This window comes from Humulus lupulus, chromosome 3, assembly GCF_963169125.1.
Source record: "Humulus lupulus chromosome 3, drHumLupu1.1, whole genome shotgun sequence".
NCBI classification, from domain to species: domain Eukaryota; kingdom Viridiplantae; phylum Streptophyta; class Magnoliopsida; order Rosales; family Cannabaceae; genus Humulus; species Humulus lupulus.
Genome location: NC_084795.1, coordinates 231,398,317 through 231,410,637, shown reverse-complemented (window position 1 = coordinate 231,410,637; position 12,321 = coordinate 231,398,317).

Below are 12,321 nucleotides of genomic sequence, written 5' to 3'. Positions count from 1 at the left end.
CAAAAACACCCCTCGCAATCAAATACTCATTTTCTCTCTCAGTCCAAACTCTCTCTTTCTAACATCTCTCATTCTCTCACTCTCTCTCATTTTAATCTTGTAGATCTCGAAAAAAATAATAAAATTAAAAAATATTCATCTGAAATAGAAATTTGAGTGAAAAAATATAAACCTCCAATGTTTTAATCAAATTTGAGTGCAAATCATCAAAATTGCATTGAAAAGGCATCATTTTGGCTTATTATTTTAGGAAATTTCATCTTCTATAGATAATAATTTACTGAAATTATTTTAATATGCCAACATAAATTAATATCCCAAATATATGACAATTTCAATTTTTTTGCACAAAAATATCCCTGGCAATCAAATACTCATTTTCTCTCTCAGTCCAAACTCTCTATCTCTCTAACATCTCTCATTCTCTCACTCTCTCTCATTATAATCTTGTAGATCTCGAAAAAAATAATAAAATTAAAAAAAATTCATCTGAAATAGAAATTTGAGTGAAAAAATATGAACATCCAAAATTTTCATCAAATTTGAGTGCAAAGCATCAAAATTGCATTGAAAAGGCATCATTTTGGCCAAAAATCAAGTTGTCATGATTGCATCACAAAAGCAACGAAACACCATCAATTTTGCATTGAAAAAGGATCATTTTTTCCAAAAAACAAGTTTTCATGATTGCATTGCAATAGCATTGAAATTGCATCGATTTTACATCAAAAAAACATTGTTTTGGCCAAAAATTAAGCATCATGATTGCATCGCAAGAGCATCAAAATTGCATCGAAAACGCATCGTTTTGGCCAAAAATTAAGTTTTCATGATTGCATCGCAAAAGCATCGAATCACCATCGATTTTTCCTACAATGATTCTCAATTGTTCGTGAATGAGATCGTCGACGAGTATCAGGCTCGAGGGACCAAGATGGCTACCTATCTAGCCAAATTCCAAGAAATGCTACACAACTTCAAAAGATTCACCATCAAGTAAGTTCCACAAGAACAACGTCGATCCCTAGCCTAACTAGCCACCACTAAGGACGTGGAGATGCTCAATGTTGTCCCATTTGACTACCTGACTTCTCCAAGCATCGTTGCTCCTGAGGAAGTGCAAACATTCCAGTTTCATAATAGTTTGATGGCGCCAATAACAAAATATCTTGTCTCCGAAGAACTATCATAGGACAAAAAGGTTGCTCAGAAGCTGCTCTATCAGGCTCTTCGCTATGTAATTATGGACAGCAATTTATATAGGCGAGGATATTCACTGCCGTTACTTCAATGTGTGTCCAAGAAGGATGGAAAAATCATCATCCGAGAAGTGCAAAAAGGTTTCCGCGGTGACCACTCTGGGGAGCAAAGCTTTGCGAAAAATATTCTGCGACAAGGATCTTTTTGGCTCACGATGAATAGTGATTCGATGGATTATGTCAAGAGATTCGACAAGTGCCAACGATATGCTAACGTCCCTGGAGATCACCCTATTGAGCTTACTTAGATTACAAGTTTGTGATCCTTTGCAGTCTGGGGCATTGACCTAATAGGCTCCTTTCCCACAGGAAAGGGAGGAGTAAAGTACACCATTGTGGCAGTCGACTACTTCACAAAGTGGGTTGAAGTAGAACTTGTAACGACCCAAATTTGCTAATAAGGCTTAGGGCCTTGATTAGTGTGCTTGGAGGGCAATAAGTGAATTATTGCTATAATATGTGAATTTATGTGAATATGTGATTAGAGATGCATGTTTAGCTGAATTAAATATGCATGTGGGCCCCGTTTGAATATTAGAGGCATGTTTGAAATTTTAGCCCGATGAGGGCATAAAAGTGATAATTGTTATAATTGTGACATATCAGTGTAGCACGATCCGAGACAGTCCCTAGGAGCTGTTAGCCAGAAAGTCACAACGGGGTTAAATATCTAACTCGGGACGAGTCGAGGGGTATTTTGGGTATTAGATGTTTTTATGGGGTTATCGGGTTATGAAAATAAATATTTGGAGATATATTTGAGGTTAGAATGTTTAGGAGGGAATATTGGGAAAATTTACCATTTTGCCCTCGGGGACGTTTTTGGCACCCCGAGCTTTGAGGTAACCTTAGAAGCTTAAGTTGAATAAAACATATTTAAAGAAACATTTAGAACTTAGGAACCGACACTCTATCTCTCTCTTATCTTCTTCCTTGGAAGCTTGGAGATTTTTTTTGTGAAAACTAATTGGGAACTAAGAATCAAGTTAGAACATTGGAGGCTAGGAGGTTGGAGCTTAGGAGATCAACTCAGAGACTCAATTAAGCAAGGGTAAGCTTTTAAATTATTTGGATTGTGCTTGAATTTCTTCTGGTGTGTCAAGAGTTTTGCATGTTTGAGAGATGAAGATTCATTCTTGAGATTTGGTGAGGTTTAGAGTTATATCTTTGTTAGGTTTTGTTACTGAAAGCATAGTAGAGCTTCTGTGAATGATGGTTTAGATTGTTGGTTTGATTTCAGGGTTAATTGAATTGGTTTTCATGGTAAAAATGGAGGATTTTTCTAGGTTCGAAGGGTCGGGTCGTTGCATTGTTCTTCCTGAGCAGCGGCCCTCTAAAGCAGAATGGTGGCCTGGAAGAAGGGCAGGCCGCGACATGCCCTAGCTAGGGCCGCGGCGCGCCTGCCCTGTTTTGGGGTTGCTCTCGGGTTTGGGGGCAGGCCGCGACATGACCTCATGGGGCCGCAGCTCTTAGTGCATGTTTAGGCGTTAAAGTGTGTTTAGGGTTGGGAAGTCAAAGGTTAAGGCTCGAGATGGATTTTATCACCCGGATTGATAGAATTCAAGGTCCCAGAGACTGGAATTATGGCTCAAAGTTATTTAAGGGATTAGAACTTGATGGATGAATATTGTTGGGCGTTGTGACTAGGGTTTCATCGAGCCTCGGACATGAGGACTGTGCTCGGGACAACGGTGCTTGGAAAGCTCGGGACACAGGTAAGAAAACTGTTATACCCGTAGAGCTTGTGTTGCAGGGCACGACCCTATATGATTGTGTTGCAAGGTGTAGCCCTTTAATTGAGTTTGTTCATGTTTAAGTATATGCTTTATTATGCTATATGTGCATATATGTGAATGAACGGTGAGGGCCGGGAACGGTGAAGGCCGAGATCCGCAAGGGACCGGGAACGACATTAAGCACGTGGAGTGCAAGGCCGAGTGTGGCAAGGGGTCGGGAGTAGTGTTTAGCACGCGGAGTGCGAGTTTCTAGGGTGAGACCCTAAAGGATACCTAGGATATCCCTTGGTGTAGGCCACGATCCCAGGGCCTGGTAAAGCGCCTAGGACGACATGGCCGTATGTGGTTAGCTTGATGATGGTTTATTTATATGCTAAGTGTTTGATATGCATATGTTATTTGCTTGTGAGGGTTTTCTTGCTGGGCTTCAGCTCAGGGGTGCTCTGTGATGCAGGTAAGGGCAAGGGGAAAGTCGACCAACCATGAGTACGGAGAGCGTGAAGCGGCGCGTACATGTTTGGCCTGCCTGGCTACCACGGCCAGGGGTAGTTTTGGGAGATGATTGTACTAAACCTAAATTTTGTCACTTAGCCGACTCTAATTGTGTTTTTGAGTTGTAAATATTTCTAAACAGTATTTTGGGATCCCAAATGTGCAACGTTTTGTGATTTTCAGTAAATGGTATTAATTTGTAAACTTTATGACTTTGTTCATTGTTTAATTATACTTTTGCCTTAAAACCTCGATTAGCGAGTTATTTGCACATTTTAAACTCACTTAGTAGCAACTCTAAGGAAGTAGGGCGTTACGACTTGGTATCAGAGCAAGCCAAGGTTTATGGTTCCTGGAGATTGACCGAACTTGTACGCTCGCTGTCAGTGACAAGCTCGAGTTAGGGTTGGTTGGTAATGATTGACTATTATGCATGAATATGTGCTTTAATGCCCTGTTTGCCTGCTTATTTCATATAGAGAATGATGAATTAGTTAACATATGCATGATGCCAGGGTATGGCCCACTGAGTGTTATATGCTATCTGTATGTTGTGTGGACTGTTGTTTATGGTTAACTGGTTTGATTTGGGAGGTGATTTTGGATGTTGTTATCATGCCTAATGAGTGGCGTCGTTGATAGCAGGCATATTTGTTGAGATGCCTCGACAATCATCTAGACTCCGCGGCAGTAGGGCCGAGGATGAAAACTAGGGTCAGGACCCTCCACCTGCCCCACAGAATTGGAAGCAGATGTTTGCCGAAATGGAAGCAAGACTGCAACGAACAGAGGAAGAGGTTTTGGAAACAACATACTCCCACCTTTGAGGGTGGATCAGACCCACTGCGGGCAGAGGAGTGGATGAATATGATTTCCTCAATTTTGGATTTTATGAGGGTTAAGGGGAACGAGAGGGTAGCTTGTGCTAGCTACATGTTCAGAGAGGATGCTCGCATCTGGTGGGATGTAGTAGTTCAGAGGAGGAACGTGGCGGTTATGACCAGGGAAGAGTTCAAAAAAATCTTCAACGAGAAATACTACAGTGTAGCAGTCTGAGCTGCGAAGGTTGACGAGTTTATCAACCTGACTCAAAACCGATTGTCAGTTACTGAGTATGCTTTGAGATTTGGTCGATTGGTGAAGTTTGCGCCAGATTTAATGCCCATGGATGCGACAAGAACAGACATATTTGTACAGGGATTGAATGTTATGATAGCCCGTGATATGAAGATCGCCTTGAATCCAGAGACTACTACCTATGCTCAGGTTGTAGACAAGGCCCTTATAGCTGAGGGGCCGAGGACCAGATTTGGAAAGAGAGCGTTGTTAGGAACGATGCCAGGAGGATAGTGCCTCCTTTTATTTGATCCAATCGTGGTAGTGGCTCCAGTGAGTAGACGAGAAAGGCCCCAGATTCTTTTGTTCCTCTTAGCTCGGATAGGATGGCACTCAGTGCAGACGACGACATCAGGGTGAGTGCAGGATTAAGGCCTGCTTTGTCTGTGGGAGTGCCAATCTTCTGAAGGACTGCCCACAAGCCAAGAAAGATGAGCCGAAGCAGAGCGATAGACTCGCTCCTGCCAGGGTGTTTACTTTGACTCGGACTGAGACGGAGGCTAGCCCCTCGGTTGTGACAGGTCAGATTTCTATTGATGGTTCTTCTTATACTGCATTGTTTGATTCGGGAGCTACTCATTCGTTCAAGTCTGCTAGAGTGATAGATCAGCTGTGTAGACCTAGTGTTTTGTGTGCTAGGGGTTTTTAGACTTTGTTGCCAACTGGGGAACTAGTAGTCTCTAGGAGATGGATTAGAGCTTTACCAGTAGAGGTAGATGGTAGGGAGTTGTTTCCTGATCTAATTGAGCTTGCGATGGATGACTTCGATATGATCCTAAGGATGGATTGGCTATCGAAGTATGGGGCGACGATTGACTGTAAGCGTAGGATGGTGACTTTTGAACCAGAAGGGGAGGTACCCTTTGTATTTGTGGGGACAGCTAGTGGACTATGAGTACCTATGATTTCAACACTTAAGGCTAGAAACCTGATGCAGGGAGGTTGCATAGGATTCGTAGCGAATGTTGTGGATACCTCTAGGATTGTGTCGGTTGGACAAACGGAGACCAGATTGGTATGTGAGTTTCCAGATTTATTTCCAGCAGATCTGTCAGGGTTGCCGCTGTAGCGAGAGATTGATTTTGTTATAGAGCTAGTACCAGGGCGGAGCCAGTATCTAGGACACCATATAGAATGGCTCCAGCAGAGTTAAAAGATTTGAAGATTCAGTTGCAGGAGTTACTTGATTTGGGGTTCATCAGACCGAGTTTCTCACCATGGGGTGCTCCAGTGTTGTTTGTCAAGAAGAATGATGGATCTCTTAGGATGTGTATAGACTACAGGGAGTTGAATAAGTTAACCATTAAGAACAAGTATCCATTGCCTAGGATCGACGATTTATTTGATCAGTTACAAGGAAGAACAATGTTTTCCACGATTGATCTCCGATCAGGTTACCACCATTTAAGGATTAAAGAGGAGGACATACCAAAGACCGCTTTTCGAATGAGGTATGGACACTATGAATTTCTGGTTATGTCATTTGGATTAACCAATGCCCCAGCAGCCTTTATGGATATGATTAATAGGGTTTTCAAGGATTATCTGGATAAGTTTGTGATTGTCTTCATCGATGACATTCTGGTGTACTCTCAGTCAGAGACAAAGCATGAGTGGCATCTACGTTTGGTGTTGCAGCAGTTGAAGGAGCATAGGTTATATGCTAAGTTAAGCAAGTGCGAGTTCTGGTTACCGCAAGTTACATTTCTGGGCCATATCATCAGTAAGGAGGGGATTTTTGTTGACCCAAGTAAGATAAAGGCAGTAACAGATTGGCCTAGACCGAGAAATGTTCCTGAAGTGAGGATTTTTTTGGGATTGGCAGGGTATTATCGACGGTTTGTTGAGGGGTTCTCCAGGATAGCTACGCCATTGACAGAATTGACAAAGAAAAAGACAAAGTATGTTTGGACAGAAAGATGTGAGAACAGTTTCAAGGAGTTGAAGCGGCAACTGATCACCGCGCCAGTATTGAGTTTGCCGATGGAGAATGAGAAGTTTGTGGTTTATTGTGATGCTTTCAGACAGGGTTTGGGGTGTGTGCTGATGCATGCTGGTAAGGTGATGGCCTATGCATTGAGACAGTTAAAGGAGTATGAGCAGAGATATCCCACGCATGATCTGGAGTTGGCAGCGGTGGTATTCGCACTTAAGATTTGGAGACATTATTTGTATGCTGAGAAGTGCGAGATATACACCGACCATAAGAGTTTGAAGTACTTCTTCACTGAGAAGGATCTGAATATGCGCCAGAGACGGTGGATGGAGTTGGTTAAGGATTATGATTATACCATCCTGGGGAGGCTAATGTAGTGGCTGATGCATTGAGTCGGAAAGGTCCAGGACAGTTGTTCAATTCGAGGCAGATATCCAATAAGCTAGATGAGGAGATGACTAGAGCAGGTATAGAGTTGGTGGTTGGCCAATTAGCCAACATCACTCTACAGTCTACAATCCTTGAGAGGATCAAGGAGGCGCAGGGGAAGGATTCCCAGTTGAGAGTTTATAGTTAGTCGGAGCGGCTAAGGACTTTTCTATCTCAGAGATGGGGTTACTGAAGTACAAGGGTCGGATCTGTGTTCCAATGGATTCTGACATCTGGCGGGAGATCTTAGATGAATCGCATACCACTCCCTATTCCTTACATCCAAGTACGACGAAGATGTACCAGGATTTGAGAGCTTTGTATTGGTGGTTGGGCATGAAGAGGGATGTAGTGGATTATGTGGCCAAGTGCTTAACTTGTCAGCAGGTCAAGGCTGAACATCAGAGGCCAGCAGGATTGCTGCAACCTCTAGGGATTCTAGAGTGGAAGTGGGAAGATATCACCATGGATTTCGTGGTTGGTTTTTCGAAAACTGTGGGTCAGCATGACTCGGTGTGGGTGATTGTTGATAGGTATACCAAGTCCGCCCACTTTTTACCTGTCAGGACGAATTATACTGTGGAGCAGTATGCTGAGTTATACTTGAAGAAAATTGTTCGACTTCATGGGGCTCCAAGGTCAATAGTATCTGACATGGACCCCACCTTCACCTCCAAGTTTTGGGAGAGTCTACAAAGGGCTATGGGCACACAGTTACGGTTTAGTACCGCTTATCATCCTCAGACAGATGGACAGTCTGAGAGGACGATTCAGATAGTGGAGGACATGTTGCAAGCCTGTTTGCTAGACATTGGGGGATCTTGGATTAAGTATCTCCCTTTGATTGAGTTATCGTACAACAACAGTTATCAAGCGACTATCAGAGTGGCTCCGATGAGATGTTATATGGGAGGAAGTGCAGATCACCTATTCATTGGGATGAGACGGGTGAGAGAAGGTACTTAGGTCCTGAGATGGTTCAGAGGACCAATGAGGCGATTGAGAAGAGTAGAGCTCGAATGCTCGCCTCCCAAACTCACCAAAAGAGTTACTCAGATTTGAGATGCAGAAGCGTAGAGTTTCAGATCGATGACCATGTGTTTCATAGGGTTTCACCTTTGAGGGGAGTGAAACGGTTTTGTGTTCAGGTCAAGCTGAGCCCTAGGTTTATTGGCCCCTTCGAGATTCTGGAACGAGTTGGAGAGGTAGCTTACAGATTGGCGATGCCTCCAGCCGTATCAGGGGTCCATGATGTGTTTCACGTGTCCATGCTCCGGAAGTATGTGTCTGATTCGACGCATGTTCTGAGTTCTGAGAATTTTGAGCTGGATCAGGATTTGTCTTATGAGGAGAAACCGGTTCAAATTCTTGACCGGAAGGATAAAGTCTTGTAGAGCAAGACCATCGCCTTGGTGAAAGTGCTGTGGAGGAACAGAAAGGTTGAGGAGGCCACATGGGAACTTGTATCAGAGATGCGGGAGCGATATCCCGAGTTGTTCAAGTAATTTCGAGGATGAAATTTCTGTAAGGAGGGGATAGTTGTAACAACCCACATTCGCTAATAAGGCTTAGGGCCTTGATTAGTGTGCCTGGAGGGCAATAAGTGAATTATTACTATAATATGTGAATTTATGTGAATATGTGATTAGAGATGCATGTTTAGCTGAATTAAATATGCATGTGGGCCCCGTTTGGATATTAGGGGCATGCTTGAAATTTTAGCCCGATGATGGCATAAATGTGATAATTGTTATAATTGTGATATATCTATGTAGCACGATCCGAGACAGTCCCTGGGAGCTGTTAGCTAGAAAGTCACAACGTGGTTAAATATCTGACTCGGGACGAGTCGAGAGGTATTTCGGGTATTAGATGTTTTACGGGGTTATCAGGTTATAAAAATATATATTTGGAGATATATTTGAGGTTAGAATGTTTAGGAGGGAATATTGGGTAAACTTACCATTTTGCCCTCGGGGACGTTTTTGGCACCCCGAGCTTTGAGGTAACCTTAGAAGCTTAAGTTGAATAAAACAAAGTTAATGAAACATTCAGAACTTAGGAACCGACCCACCCACTCTATCTCTCTCTTATCTTCTTCCTTGGAAGCTTGGAGGTTCTTTTTGTGAAAACTATTTGGGAACTAAGAATCAAGTTAGTACTTTGGAGGCTAGGAGCTTGGAGCATAGGAGATCAACTCAGAGACTCAATTAAACAAGGGTAAGCTTTTAAATTATTTGAATTGTGCTTGAATTTCTGCTGGTGTGTCAAGAGTTTTTCATGTTGGAGAGATGAAGAATCATTCTTGAGATTTGGTGAGGTTTAGAGTTAATTCTTTGTTAGGTTTTGTTACTGAAAGCATAGTAGAGCTTCTGTGAATGATGGTTTGGATTGTTGGTTTGATTTTGGGGTTAATTGAATTGGTTTTCATGGTAAAAATGGAGGATTTTTCTGGGTTTGAAGGGTCGGGCTGCGACATTGTTCTTGTTGAGCCGCAACCCTCTGAAGTAGAAGGGTGGACTGGAAGAAGAGCAGGCCGCGACATGCCCTAGCAAGGGTCGCGGCGCGCCTGCCCTGTTTTGGGGTTGCTCTTGGGTTTAGGGGCGGGTCACAGCATGGACTCATGGGGTCGCGACTCTTAGTGCAATTTTGTGCTTTAAAGTATGTTTAGGCTTGGGAACTCAAAGGTGAAGGCTCGGGATGGATTTATCACCCGGATTGATAGAATTCAAGGTCCCGGAGACTAGAATTATGGCTCGAAGTTATTTAAGGGATTAGAACTTGATGGATGAATATAGTTAGGCGTTGTGACTAGGGTTTCAGCGAGGCTCGGACTAGAGGACTGTGCTCGGGATGACGGTGCTTGGAAAGCTCGGGACCCAGGTAAGAAAACTGTTGTACCCGTAGAGCTTATGTTGCAGGGCATGGCCCTATATGATTGTGTTACCGGGCATAGCCCTTTAATTGAGTTTGTTCATGTTTAAGTATATGCTTTATTATGCTATTTGTGAATGAATGGCAAGGGCCGGGAACGGTGAAGGTCGAGATCGACAAGGCCGGGAAGGGCAAGGGGCTGGGAACGGCATTAAGCACGTGGAGTGCAAGGCCGAGTGCGACAAGGGGCTGGGAGCAACGTTTAGCACGCAAAGTGCGAGTTGCCAGGGCGAGACCCTAAAGGATACTTGAGATATCCCCACGGTGTGGACCGCGAACCCAGGGCCTGGTAAAGTGCCTAGGACGACATGGCCGTATGTGGTTAGCCTGATGATGGTTTATTTATATGCTAAGTGTTTGATATGCATATGTTATCTGCTTGTGAGGGTTTTCTTGCTGGGCTTTGGCTCAGGAGTGCTCTGTGGTGTAGGTAAGGGCAAGGGGAAAGTGGACGAACCATGAGTACAGAGAGAGTGAAGCGGCGCGTACATGTTTGGCCTGCCTGGCTGCCACGGCCAGGGGTAGTTTTGGGAGATGATTGTATTAAACCTAAATTTTGTCGCTTTACCGACTCTAATTGTGTTTTTGAGTTATAAATATTTCTAAACAGTATTTTGGGATCCGAAATGTGTAACGTTTTGTGATTTTCAGTAAATTGTATTAATTTCTAAAGTTTATGACTCTGTTCATGGTTTAATTACACTTTTGCCTTAAAACCTCGATTAGTGAGATAATTTCACATTTTAAACTCACTTAGTAACGGCTCTAAGGAAGTAGGGCATTACAGAACCTCTCCCTACATTCAACTCCAAGAAGGTGTTGACCTATCATTAAAAACATTGCTGACGTTATGGGCTCCCAAGCAAGTTAGTCTCCGACATTGGCCTAAAATATGACAGGGATTTGTTCACTGATTTTTGAAAAAGATACGGAGTCATCAAGATATTCTCCTCCGTATCCCATCCTCTGGCAACAAGACGCTTAAGGCCACTTTCAAGAAAAGGTTGGAGCAAGCAAAAGGCGCTTCGCTAGGACGTCCACAGACCATTCACCATTCTTTATGGGCGACAAATATGAAGCCATGCTCTTAGTGGAAGCTGCCATTTCCACGCACCGACGAACAATGTATGACCCCACTACTAATCATGCATTATGAATAGTGCTCAAAAATATAATTTTATTAGTTTGAAAGTTTAAAATTAATATTTTCATGGATTTATTGTAATAATTATGTATTTGAAAATATTAATTCTAATTTAATTTGTGATCAATTTTTCAGGAAATAAAATGTATTTTGACACAAAGAAAAAGAAAGAAACAGTTATGATTGAAGAAAGAATACAAAAAGTGGAATTTTTGAAGACAAAGTAGGCCCAAATCCCAGCCCAACCCAAACAAAGCCTGCCACCACCAGCCGACACGTGTCATCCTCTGGTTCGCTGAGTTGAGCTCCACCGACCCTAGCCAAAGCACTTGCATCTGCCACGCAGGGCCCACCAGCGCCTGACGCAACAAGCCGAGCCGCCTGCCGAAGCCCTGCACGCGCGACACATGGCCTATGCTACCCCTTTTTTTCCTTGCACATCCTCTCATCACATGACACGTGGCTTGATCGTGCCCCCCACTCTACCACCAGCCCTTTTTGATGGCCTATGTGAGCGCGACATATGTCCCACATATCCTACTTTCATTAGAATTTGAGGCCACTTTCTCCAGTATATTGTACACGGTTTTGTCACATTTTGGGGTCTATTTTCACTATAAATAGGACCCTAAAGCTAAGAAAAAAATATTAGATGGTGGAAAAAATAGTAGGGAGTAGAGTTAGAGAGAAATACACTTGTTTCTTTTATACTTTTTCAAGTATAAACAATGCTTATTTCAGGCTAAATTCTCTTGTGGAAAGGCTAGAGTAGAGTTCATGTTTCACATTATAGTTTTTAATATATTGATTCTTATTGTTCTTCATGTATATATATTTGTTACAATTAAATTTATTCTCTTCTAATTTTTATTCTAAGTTTATTAGTGTCTTTTACATAAGCCTAGTCATGCTCTTCTTATATAATTTAGACTCTTGATTTAATTTAGGATATTTGTTATATTATATGCTTTTTACTGCATTCTGTCTTTGGTACTTTGTCGCTCTGAGGTATATAATATGATAGGCTTTTAAAGATAGAAGTTAGTACAATTTAATTAAGAACATATTTTATGGTGAGCTTTATTATTTATATTTTCCAACTATAATTAATGGTGTAGAGTTATAGTTGAGTAGAATGAATGAATTTTATTAATATATATATATATATATGTTTACATGAATGAAACTTTTGCCGTCCATGCTTTTTCTAATTCTAATTCTTTAATTTTGTTTATTTAGTGTTTAAAAATTATTCTTTTTTAAAAGTTACATTAT